General features: G+C 35.4%; 1 protein-coding gene across 20 annotated transcripts in view; it reads left to right on the top strand.

The window, feature by feature from the left end:
• The window catches only part of ROBO2 (roundabout guidance receptor 2), a 592,813-nt gene that overhangs the window by 378,499 nt on the left and 201,501 nt on the right, over positions 1-12,813 (top strand). The window lies entirely within an intron of this gene.

The raw sequence follows: 12,813 nt of genomic DNA, 5'->3' as shown, positions 1-12,813 counted from the left end.
ACACACACACACACACACACACATTATTTGATATTATGTATATTACACTTGACCCTTGAACAACATGGGTTTGAACTGTGTGGGTCTACTCATAGACAGATTTTTTTTTTCATAAATACAATGCAGTACTGTAAAAGTATTTTCTCTTCCTTATGATTTTCTCAATAACATTTTCCTTTCTCCATCTTACTCTTGTGTAAGAATACAGTGTATAGTAGTACATTTATAAAATGTGTATTGACTATTTATGTTATTGGTAAGGTTTCCAGTCAACAGTAGGCTATTAGTATTTAAGTTTCTGAGAAGTTAAAAATTACGGTGGATTTTCATCTGCCTTGGGAGTCAGTGCCACCAGCCTCCATGTTCTTCAAGGGTCTACTGTGTGTTTGTGTGTGTGTGTGTGTGTGTGTGTGTGTACACACACACACACATATAATATAATATTATATTAGTGTTAATAGATATGTCTATTATATTATAAAGTATTATAAATAAAGGATATTATGTATGTGCCTAACTATATAAATTGTTACCACTTAAAAATGTGAATAACACTCTTCTCTCACTAGCCATAAGAAAATGGGACAACAGACCAATTTGACCCACAGGCTGTTATTTGCAGACCCCTCTGCTAAACTATACTTTAAGTATGTACAAAATAAGAGATAAGTTCTTTGTGTGTATGTGGAAGTTGAGTTACTAAATAACTATCCTAGGAAACTGAACAACTCATATTGACTTTATAAGAATTGAAATACTTTCTTGGGGCGCCTGGGTGGCTCAGTGAGTTAAGGCCTCTGCCTTCGGCTCGGGTCATGATCCCAGGGTCCTGGGATCGAGCCCCGCATCTGGCTCTCTGCTCAGTGGGGAGCCTGCTTCCTCCTCTCTCTTCCTGCCTGCCTCTCTGCCTACTTGTGATCTCTCTCTCTGTCAAATAAATAAATAAATCTTTAAAAAAAAAAAAAAAAAGAATTGAAATACTTTCTCAAAGAGGTATTACATATGGAGATATTAAATAGGTAGTATTCCATATTCTTAACATTATTTAAAACAGGGGCACCTGGGTGGCTCAGTTGTTAATCATCTGCCTTTAGCTCAGTTCAAGATCCCAGGGTCCTGAGATAGAGCCCCACATCGGGCTCTAGGCTTGGCAGGAAGCCTGCTTCTCCCTTTCCCACTCCCCCTGCTTGTGTTCTCTCTCTCTCGCTGTCTCTCGTTGTCAAACACATAAATAGAATACATAATTAATTAATTAATTAAAAACATACTTAGTAGTTCTGGGAAAGGCTAAAATTATAAGCATTGTAATTGGGGAGGACATTATTAATTTATATTTTATAATATATATATTAAGTTTTGTAATTACCGTCAACTTTGGCAGTTAATTTTCTCAGTGTTAATCAAATAGAATATTTACCATTATCAATTAGCCGTTAAACTAATAGCCAAAAAGGAATGATATCTTGTAAGTCATTAAGAAGCAATTAATATCTTAAAATTTCCAGACTCTGCACTCATAGCTTTATTGAAATAGCACTCTGCTTTATCTGCTTTGTTCAGGATTTGAACATGATAATCAACGACGTATGTTAAAATATGAGGAATATGTAATTTATAAAAAGGAATAACCTAGTGATTTTTCCATTGCATCGAATCTGCATTTTATTGCACTCTGTAGTTTTGTGGCCTCTTATCATATGAATTAGTAATTTGATATCCGTATTTGCTCTGAAAAAGAGGGACTACATTTTTCTCTTCCTCTGTCTTCTGGTGTATGCTGAGATAAATCCTTATGGTTTTCAGGGTAGAATAGAAGAAGAACCATGGTGGGGAAAAATGTCTTCTTTAAGCTAGAAGGAGTGTTCCATGTGTTAATGCAATTCCAGAGAAGACATCATCTTGATTATCCCCAGTGGGGACTACAAAGCAACACTCTAAGGCAAAGATGTCGGTCGGTTTTGCAAATTCCTTTCCTTCAGCATTGTCTGTTCCTTTCCTCCCTCCCCTACTTTTCTCTCATTTTTTCCCTCTCCTCCTTCTCCTCTTTCCTAGAAATGCATTTTGAACAGACCATTTTACATTCCAACATGTAGTAGGTCTGTTCTAGATAGACACTCTTATATATATAATACTTTGTTCTCTGAATGGCTTTTTTCTTCAGCTTCATTGAAATATCAGCAAATAAAACTGTAAGATATTCAAAGTGTATCACATTGAGATACCACCTTACACCATTTAGAATGGCCAAAATTAACAAGACAGGAAACAACAAGTATTGGAGAGAATGTGGAGAAAGGGGAACCCTCTTACACTGTTGGTGGGAACGTAAGTTGGTGCTGCCACATTGGAAAACAGTGTGGAGATTTCTCAAAAAATTAAAAATAGAGCTGCCCTATGACCCTGCAATTGCACTACTGGGTATTTACCCCAAAGATACAGATGTAGTGAAAAGAAGGGTCATATGTACCCCAATGTTCATAGCACCAATGTCGACAATTGCCAAACTCTGGAAAGAGCCAAGATGCCCTTCAACAGATGAGTGGATAAAGACAATATGGCCCATATATACAATGGAGTATTATGCCTCCATCAGAAAGGATGAATACCCAAATTTTGTAGCAACATGGACGGGACTGGAAGAGATTATGCTGAGTGAAATAAGTCAAGCAGAGAGAGTCAATTATCATATGATTTCACTTACTTGTGGAGCATAAAGAACAACATGGAAAACATTAGAAGATGGAAAGGAAAAATGAATTGGGGGAAACTGGAGAGAGAGATGAACCATGAGAGACTGTGGACTCTGAGGAACAAACTGAGGGTTCTGAAGGGGAGTGGGTTGGAGGATGGATGAGCCTGGTGTAGTGCATGGAGCACTGGGTGTGGTGCATAAACAATGAATCTTGGAACACTGAAAAAATAAAATTAAATTAAAAAAATAAAGTGTAATATAATAATTTAATATACTCTAAATTGCTTTTAACCAAGTTAAGCACTGGTGTGGTACTGGTCCAGCAGGCAGCAGAATAGTGTTGGCAGAATAAATTGTGTAACAGAAAAATATACATAGGCAATTAAATTTTTACTTAATCTATAGGTTTAAAATCGTAAGATATTTATTATATAGGGGTTCCATTTGAGAGGCAAAGAACATACATGAGCTGAAATGCACAAGTTGTTTCCATTTATGTTAACCTACTATATGTTTGCTATAAAAATGAAAGAAAGATAGTTTAATAAAATAACCATCGCTCATACCATTTCCTTTCTTGTGATGCACTATACTTACTTTTTATACATGATACATTTTTACATCAGTCAGTCAATAAAAAAGGCCTAAATTTTTTATATAGGTGGCTATAATATACTTATTAAATCCAGAACTTTGTCCCTGTAGTTACTTTCATATCCCATTTTATATGTTTCTTTGTATTGAATGGCAAAATTCATTGATGACTTGGAAGTCTTTTGAGATAAATAAAAATTAAATTGCAGCAATGCCTATGGACTGTTTTTCAAATAAATATAATAATGCTGCATTTCCAGTAATAAAGAGATCTTTTTTATAATGAGTTGTGCATATACTGATGATCTCAGGCAATATATATGGGTCATGGCATGATAAATTGAAGTTTTTTTGAATTTTTTATTCTATTCAAAGTAATCTGAACAATCAAAGAATAAATTCACTGTGTTTATAGTAAAGTAAACATTTGATAATTTCTCATGATCTCTCTTTGGATAAAATATCTTAAAATTTCCATAAATCTCATTCCTTATGGGAAAGCCCAATTTTGTTTGTTTATTGATTCTTACATGGACAGAAGGGAAGTCACAGCCTAAAGTCCAGTCTTTGATTGATCAGTTTTTGCTAGGTTCCTTTTCCATTTCCACTGTTGTGAATTAAACTGGTTCTAGAAACTCCCTCTCAGGAAATATCAGGGCAGGAGCGGGGGAGGTTGGGGACAAGGATGTGAAGGGAGGCTCTTGGGTTGAACACTCAGATCCAGGAAGAGCCCCAACTCAACCTTCTCTTCCTTGAACCCCTTTTTTCTCCTTTTCTTGACCCAAGTCTTTATTAGATTTCCCAAAATCTGTGCAATTCTTTCTGACAAAGATTTTTACGGAATCTGGAAAGTCAATGTCTAAGGGAGAAGATACCAGTGAGACATGTAGAGTACTAAGTACGTAGAGTTCTACATGTCACTGCCTCCTTATGAACATTTTCTTTCATTTTGGGGCTTGGCCTCATGTGACCTTCATTGTCCAGCTGGTTTTTCTGTTTTGTTTTGTTTTAATGCAGAAGCTCTTTGTCACTTCTCTTAAGTTTGAGCATTGTATTCTTTAATTTAATCCAAGAAACATATGTTTTGATGTCTGTGTGCAAACCATTTAATGTGTTCAGAAGAACAATTGAAATGTCTAAGTGTGTGTTTATTATGTACATATGTATATTGGAAAAAATAGTATGTAGTAAAAATAAGAGAACAATCATTAGGTTAAAAATACCAACACTTCTTATTTAACATTGTTGTAAAATCGTACTCAAAAGGCATTTTGGGAGGGTTAAAAATATGATATAAGAGGAAAATATGTATCTTCATGTCTGAATTTAAACAAGGAAAGAATTCCTTTATATACTTTCTCATCACACTGCATGAGAAATCAGTATTCCAAAGGACATCTGTAGAGTGAAGCCTTTGGGATCAAACTGAAGAAAAACGATCACCCAGAGTAAAATTTACAAGATAAATGTCTTTGGTTGAGGTTCTCAAAGTGACTTTTTTGCCTCGGGTAGACAACAAACTGCTAGTTTCTAAACTTTAAAAATCAATTTTGGTGAATAGACTTAATGCTACTGGAAGAATGCTGTCTTAAGCTATTATTCTTGGCAATTGAAAGAAAACACAAATTTAGAAGGATCATTTTTGCTGAGGTTTATTAACATTTTGTTTACAGAGTGAGAAAAGCTTTAAAGCATTTTAAATTTGAGTTTGCTTTTTTTTTCCCCTAGGGAAAAAAATTTTTTTTAGAATTGATGTCTAAAAAAATTTTTTAGAATTGATGTCTAAGTATTAGTTAAAAATGTAAGAGTAACATAAAATTTACCATTATGAATTATTGCATGCTGCTGCTATTTCCAGTTGAAAATCGAGTATGGCCATTACATTATATAAGACCATTCTGTTATGTAAGGGACAACGCTATATAATTAATTAGTGTTTAAAGAGATATCATGATTATAGAAGTCTGATGATAAACATGTAAAACTGATGAATAGTAACATAGTCTATAGTATAATTTTATGTTGGTGTGATGGATGTTATATTTTTTGTTATTAGTCAAACAACTATAGCACTGTAACATGCCCTACCCCACACAGCAAGTGCCCCTAAGCTTCAGCTGCCCCTACCAGAGTTTATGTGTGTAGCATTCTCATTTGCAACATTTTACAAGTAAACAAGCTTCATTTTTATTTTCTGACAAGTGAACAAGCTTTCAATTAAAAAAAAAAATTCACAAAATCTATTAAGTCTAAGTCTTCTGGTCCAGGATCAATAGCAATGTAATGTACGTGACCATCCTATATAAAGTGTCTGGAATGGGTTTGCAAACTTTACAATGCTATATAATGATTAGCAATAATAAACACTTTAATTTTGCATTCAGTGCTTAGTAAGACTTTGAGTTCAAGGTCTGAGTGAAATCAGCTAAATTGGCAGCACCTTCAGTAGATTAAAAATATAATATATCTTAACACATGGTATTTTTTTATTATTTTTAAAGATAGTAAGAAATCAACTTTATTTTTTCAAAATATTTTATCTATTTATTTATTTATTTGAGAGCGAGAGAACTTGTGGGGGGAGGGAAACAGACAAGCATACCCCCTGCTGAGTGTGGAGCCCCTTGTGGGGCCCCATCCCACAACACTGAGATCATGACCTAAACCAAAATCAAGAGTCAGTTGCTGAACGGATTGAGACACCCAGGTGCCCCCAAACCAAATCAAAATGAAATTCGAGTCTAACAGTTTGGGATCCCTTAGACACCTCTATGGACTACTAGAGTTTGGTTGGATACAATCAGATGAAAAATACAAGTAAAATCTAAAAGTCTTATTGTTGCTTATAATAACATTATAAGTTTATAGAATCATTTCTTACACATTATGTTTAATAATCTTCAAAACAATATTGCCAGATATATAGGTTAAGCTCATTATTATTATGATCCCTTTCTTCAGAATGGGAAATAGAAGAAAAAAAAACTCAGTTTGACATGGGTTTTTTTTCCTTGCAAACCTTAGATTTCCAAGACCTCATTATCGAAGACCTTGGATGAATGTGACAGCATCGCTTGCATCTTCTGGTGCATAAAATAGTTTGTCGCACTCTTGTTGACTCAGAGCAGTGCATTTCCACTCAATATTATAGCTAGTAAGCTATGGTCAGTACCATGTAGCACCATCTCCAAAAAATATTGGAGGATCAATGTATGCGCTTTAGAGTTCCTATTTGAGAGGCAGGACACTTCTACTGAAATTGAATTTTACATAATAATAGAACAATTTCAGAAAAAAACCTACATAATTATCCTCACTTTTCCTCCAAACATTTCTAGATCTTAGTGGCATTCAGACACTAATATAAATAATTTATAATTTAACATCTTTTTCTTAAAATTTTTATTTGAGAGCAAGTGAATATGAGCCAGGGTTGTGGCAGAGGTGGGGAGAGAGAGAAAGATTCCCAAGCACACAGAGCACTGAGCACAGAGCCCAATGTGGGGCTTGCACTCAGGATCTTGAGACCACGATCCCAAGCCAAAACCTAGAGTTGGACGCTTAACCCACTGAACCACCCAAGCACCCCTATAATTTCACATCTTAATCACTTCTCATATTAAGAGAAAGGATTCAGATCCTCTGACTTCTGTTGGAGAATTCTTCTCTCTTTTCCCGGTGCAAGCCATAGCTACATAGCCAGCAGGCAAATATAGCACTAAGATGACCATCCATCTTGGATGAAAGGGATAAAAGTAATGCTATGGTTATCTAATACAGAGCCCCTGCCTTATACCAAATATTTTTTTCTTGATTCCTATCTCATTGTTACTAACTTTACAGCCTTATAAAATTTTTTGTATATAACATTCCAGGCTGCATGCTTTTACATATTAAGCAGTTAATGTCCCTAATTATTCTTGCCTCTTTTCTTCTTCTGGTTACTGCTGCATTTATTTCTTATTTCTTATTGTCCATAACTTCATCCTTGATTTAAAATGTCTCTTCTATTTCTTCACCATTCTCCTTTCAACTTCACATAGAGAGTAAATTCAAGAATACTGCTGAGTAGAATTTTAATATTCATATCTCTCCTTCCTGCACATATATTTGCATAAATTAGGCTAGGTTCATGTCTTTATATATTTTATTAGAAAGACTAACTTCCTAATTAACACAGAGGAAGAGGTTTTAAGAGAATATAAACTTTTTATGGTGCTTGGTAGGTTTGAGTATGTAATTATGCACTTGCTCTGATTATTGTGGATGTGTATGGATAGAACCCATATTTTAATGGACATTTTGTGTACATTAACTCATGTCTCCATGTAAATATCCTCAATAATTCTGTCGAGTGTCCTCATACTTGTTTCTGCCTGCCAATGTTTATCAGCCTGTCCTTTGATGGGAAAATATACTTTTCAATGTTTAGTTAGTTGAAACTAACATTTTGATACCCTGAGAAATTTTAAAGAGGAATCAAGAGGTTGAAACCTTCATGGGAATTCTTGATTCGCAGCATTGACTTTCCCACAAAGAACAGTTGCTGCCTGTACAGTGAAGTTCTCTGAGCGAATCAGACATAAAATCCTGTAAGGGGGAAAAAAGGTGGCAATTACTGAAAAGAGCACATCTGTTCATCTCAGGCTTTGGGAATTAGGAAAGACCTTTATTTACATTGTGCAATGTATAGAGGAAGGGCCCAGGTTTTGTACCTGGTTAGTTAGTAGTATCTTGAGTTAGGAGTTGTCAGCAGAAGTGTCACGCATGTTTACCAGGTCAGGAGGCATCCTTTCTAATTGCTGTGACTGAATCAGGAGGGGCCACGTGTCTGCCACACCGTGCCTCTCAGTTCCAAAACCTGAGCTGGTTTGGAACGGTTCTCATTCTATAAATGGCACATGGCCCTTTTTTGGCAAGTAAAAATCAGTACGTGATTGATGTGCCACACCAGTTTGGTCACATCTGCTACATCACTGACATACTTTGCTTTTTCCTTAGATCCAGCCTCTTCAAGGACTCAGATAATTCAGTGTCTTAGGGGAATGACTGACACGAAAGCAGAAAGCCTGTGGCATCATTAGCCACTCTGTGCTAATAGTAGAAAGATCGGTTAAAAAATGCAATCATTTTTTAATTTAAGGAAAAATATATGGGAAGGAAGGCTATGTCGGGATTGCTAACAGCCAGGTGAACAAATAGAACATTTACTAATTGTCGTAGATCTCTAAGTTGATTGGATCGTAGTGAAAATGAACAAACAGAAACTTCTTTGATGTAATAAGAGCATGTTCACTGCCCACAAAATACCCCCCCTCAGTAATTATATATACTTCTTTATGCTCTCACCCTTAAATAGCCATACAAAAATGATCATATATGTGACCTAAAAGTGACTTTTGACCAAAACTCATAGAATGTAAAGAAAAGAATACTCTTAATGATAGTAAATAATCCTGTAAAATAAGGTTAGGGATTTTAGAAGTTCATCCACAAAGTCTCTCTCTAAGGATCACATGGTATTTGAATACAGACATAAACTTAACTTGGTAACTGTGCAAGTTAGAATTTCCATGGTAGTTTCTTAGAAAGAAAGATGTATAAAGTTGTGTTTTGGTTTAATTCATTGTCCTACAATGAAAATGTAATGGTTGCTTTCCAACAATTTAAGAGTGCGTTTTTGCGAATTTTCAGAGAGCAAGTCTTCTCTTTTCTTTGAAATGTAGACCATATTTTAGAAACTGTATCTTATACTCTACAGAGGTGACATAATTACCGAGGATGACTTGGAGTAATTGGGTCTGTAATTCCAATTATTCTGAGGCATTGATTCATTCAGACTCATGCCTTTATTCATCATGTTTGTGAAATAAGCTTTTGTGTAGAAATAAATCCAGAGTAACGTCCCTTGAATTCAAAGATTCCACAACTCTCCCCTCTAGAGAACCAGTGAGAAATCATTGAATTATTTGCTAATTGTGAGCAAAATTTGTATTGATTTTTTTTTCTGTCTCTCTAGCTGATGTTAATAGCATCATACTTCAGGTCATTAAATACTTTTCAGCACCATCTAATTGTCAAAGAATCACTTACTAAGACAAAACTGTGGACATCAAAGCCACACACACACGTGCATGCAAACACAAAGAAAATGATGACACAGGCAGTTAATATTCTCTTCTCCACCTCATCTGGTAATATTTCACAATGGGTATTACATGATCTGAGATCAGTGATGATTCTAAACAGAATTAAAACTGCTATATCGCCAACCTCTAGCCACACCTGATTTAACTAGTGGGCGCTTACTAATTTTTCATCACACCCCAGTGCTGCTACTACCAAAAAAAGCACACCAAGAAAAAGAGCATATGCCCAAATTTGTTCATTATGATGTCACATTCTTTGAAGTTTGATATGAGCAGAACTTGTGATTTTCTTCTAAAATCACTTTATGGATGTAAAAATGTGTATTTTTTTTAACGCCATTTGAATGCTACATGTGATTTCTAGTAAAACAAAACTATTTCCATGTACTGTAATCTCTTCAATACATTAGCAGAATGTTTTAAATTAAAGATGCTTGTCAGTTCTCTGCACTGATACACAAAACTGTTGCCCAATAAATTTGACTAAATTTAGCGAAATATAGCTATGGAGAAAAACCTAAAACAATCCTTTGGTTGATCACGATAGGCTTTTACATGGGAAAAGCCATTTCTCTCATGGCCCCTAAATAGTTGTTAAAACCAATGTACCTCATCTTTGACATCTGTTTGAGCAGGATGAATCCATTTGAAATCCCCAAATTGCTTTCACTGTGACAGAATGCAGTAAATGAAACAAAATGGTTTGGGGAAATGAGAAAGTGTAAACAAGCCAATCAGATGCCACTTAATTTCCTGGAGAGCCAGAAGTTTTCTCAAAGAAAAGTGAGATCACACTTCGATAAAGGAAAACCTCCTTATAACCCATTGGTATTTGAGGGAGGTTTCTCTCACATATATTGAGATTCAAATTGATACTATGCCCAGAAATGTTTCATTACAACAGCCATGACTAATAAGTTACTTAGCAGTATTTCTACACAGTCCATGAATACCTATCTGTTCTTGTATATACAGGAAGAAAGCACCATTAATATTTTTGATGAAACTTTCTGTACCGAAGGGCATTGTATTCTGATTGCCATGTGTTGGGAGTATCCAACACTTGTGCTCTTCTTTCTGCCCATTAATGATGAGGTTCTTCTTTAGATTGCTGGATTGTTAACATCTGTTAAAGTCTGAAAACATTAAATAGAAACAAACTCTTAAACACTAAACTAAAACTTAACAAAACTGTTAATCCTTCTTGCTATGAATAATGTTGTCATTTCTCTCAAGATGAAGTAGTGTGTTTCTCTACTTCTTGAAATTAGGCTGGCCTTGTGATTTTCTTTGGCAATAGAATGCCACAGAAGCATACATGTCATGGTGGTCTTGCTGATTCCACATTTGCCTGCTTGGAACATGGAAGCCACCATGTGAAGCTGCTTAGCCTAGACCCCTTGAAGCTGAGAGATCAGCATGGAGAGAGTGGTCCAACCATAAAAGCTATAACCATCCCAGTGACCAGTAACAGCACCAACTACCTAGAAATGTGGATCAGGCCATCTTCAACCATTCAGTTCCAGTAGAGCCCGTAGATGACTGTAGATGGATGAGGGGCCCTAGGCAAGATCAAAAGAACCCCTCAGTGAAGTCCCACCCTAATCATTGACCCGCACAAGTGTGAGCCAATGAAATAGTTGTTATAAGCCATTAAGTTAGATTCTTCTTCTTCTTTTTTTTTTTTTTAAGATTTTATTTATTTATTTGACAGAGAAATCACAAGTAGGCAGAGAGGCAGAGAAGGGGAAGCAGGGAAGCAGGCTCACTGCTGAGCAGAGAGCCGGATGTGGGGCTCGATCCCAGGACCCTGGGATCATGACCTGAGCCGAAGGCAGAGGCTTTAACCCACTGAGCCACCCAGGTGCCCCTAGTTGGCTTCTTTTAAGCCACTAAATTTTAAGGTGATAAAACATCAATAGAGTCACCTTCAGTCTCTCACTGAGCTCTGGGCTTGAGACCAACAGTCAGTGTTTTCCTGTAAAGTCACTTAGAAGAGCCAGGACAAAAATATGTGCATGCAAATCTATGTGAAAAGAAATTATCTGAGGAAATTTGGATAAAGTCCATCCATAACCCATTTTATTTAATATGATTATATTGGTTTATTTGAAGAATAATTATAAAATGATTTTGAGATATTTATGGATATCTATGAATGGTTTATAAGTATCTTAGCTCTCTATGGTAAGTTTTGTGGTTTTATTGGTCATCAAATGAAAGGTGTAAACATTTCTACAAATTGTATATCCAGTTAAATATGTCAGCTGATTTAACATGAGGTATAAAATAATCATAAAAAATGTAATTAGCTTGATTATTCTTTGGAATTAAATAATATTCCATTTATTTTGTTTATTCTAATATAATATAAATATTCTGTTCTATAACTCAATTAACTTTTACAAAAGAAAGCTTGAGCTTTCATAGTATGTTCATAGTATAAAATACTATGTTCATAGTATAAAATAATCACTTTAAGTGATAGAAACAAAGGTTATTAAGATTATAAAAACAAAATAGTGGATAAGAAAGAAAGGGTATGTATTTTAATTTTCATTTATGTTTAAAAAAAAACTCATATAGAGGAAATGAATTTTAAAGTTATTGGATGTATAGTTAGGTTGGCAAATATATTTCCAGTGAGGTTAAGGGAAAATATACATCCTGTAAAATTCATCAGACTTTGAAGTATATTAAAAAAGGCATTTTTGGGGCGCCTGGGTGGCTCAGTGGTTAAGCCGCTGCCTTCGGCTCAGGTCATGATCTCAGGGTCCTGGGATCGAGTCCCGCATCGGGCTCTCTGCTCAGCAGGGAGCCTGCTTCCTCCTCTCTCTCTCTCTGCCTGCCTCTCTGCCTACTTGTGTTCTCTCTGTGTCAAATAAATAAATAAAATCTTTAAAAAAAAAAAAAAAAAAAAAAAAGGCATTTTTTTCTACTTACCAAAAAAAATGTGTTAATTTTAATCACAGAGAGGACAGTGTTGGTTGAGTTTCATTCAAATAACAGAAACCTGCATCCTTCATTAAAATCTCCCATCAGCCATGTTTCCATTAGAGTTCACTGAAAAATGACTCATAAAACCAACAATTTTATGCATCAGGTGACAGGTTTTGACAGAAACAGCACTGCAGTTTTTGCGATATGCTACATTTTGAATGCTTAAACTGTGTGATTAGGTGTGCTTTATATGACTTCCACGTGCTTAGCTAGCAAAATCTGAGTTTATTTATACAAAATTATTCAAGTGAAAAAAATGGTGTCTCTCAAGTGAGCAAAGTCAGACCTCGAAGAAGACCATAGGGGATTGGCTAGCATTTTATTACCAAGTGAGCCATTCTAGTTGTATTAAAAGTAAGTCACAGACTTTCTTGGTAA

This window comes from Mustela lutreola, chromosome 2 (assembly GCF_030435805.1).
Source record: "Mustela lutreola isolate mMusLut2 chromosome 2, mMusLut2.pri, whole genome shotgun sequence".
NCBI lineage: Eukaryota > Metazoa > Chordata > Mammalia > Carnivora > Mustelidae > Mustela > Mustela lutreola.
This window is presented reverse-complemented; position numbering and strand designations above follow the sequence as displayed.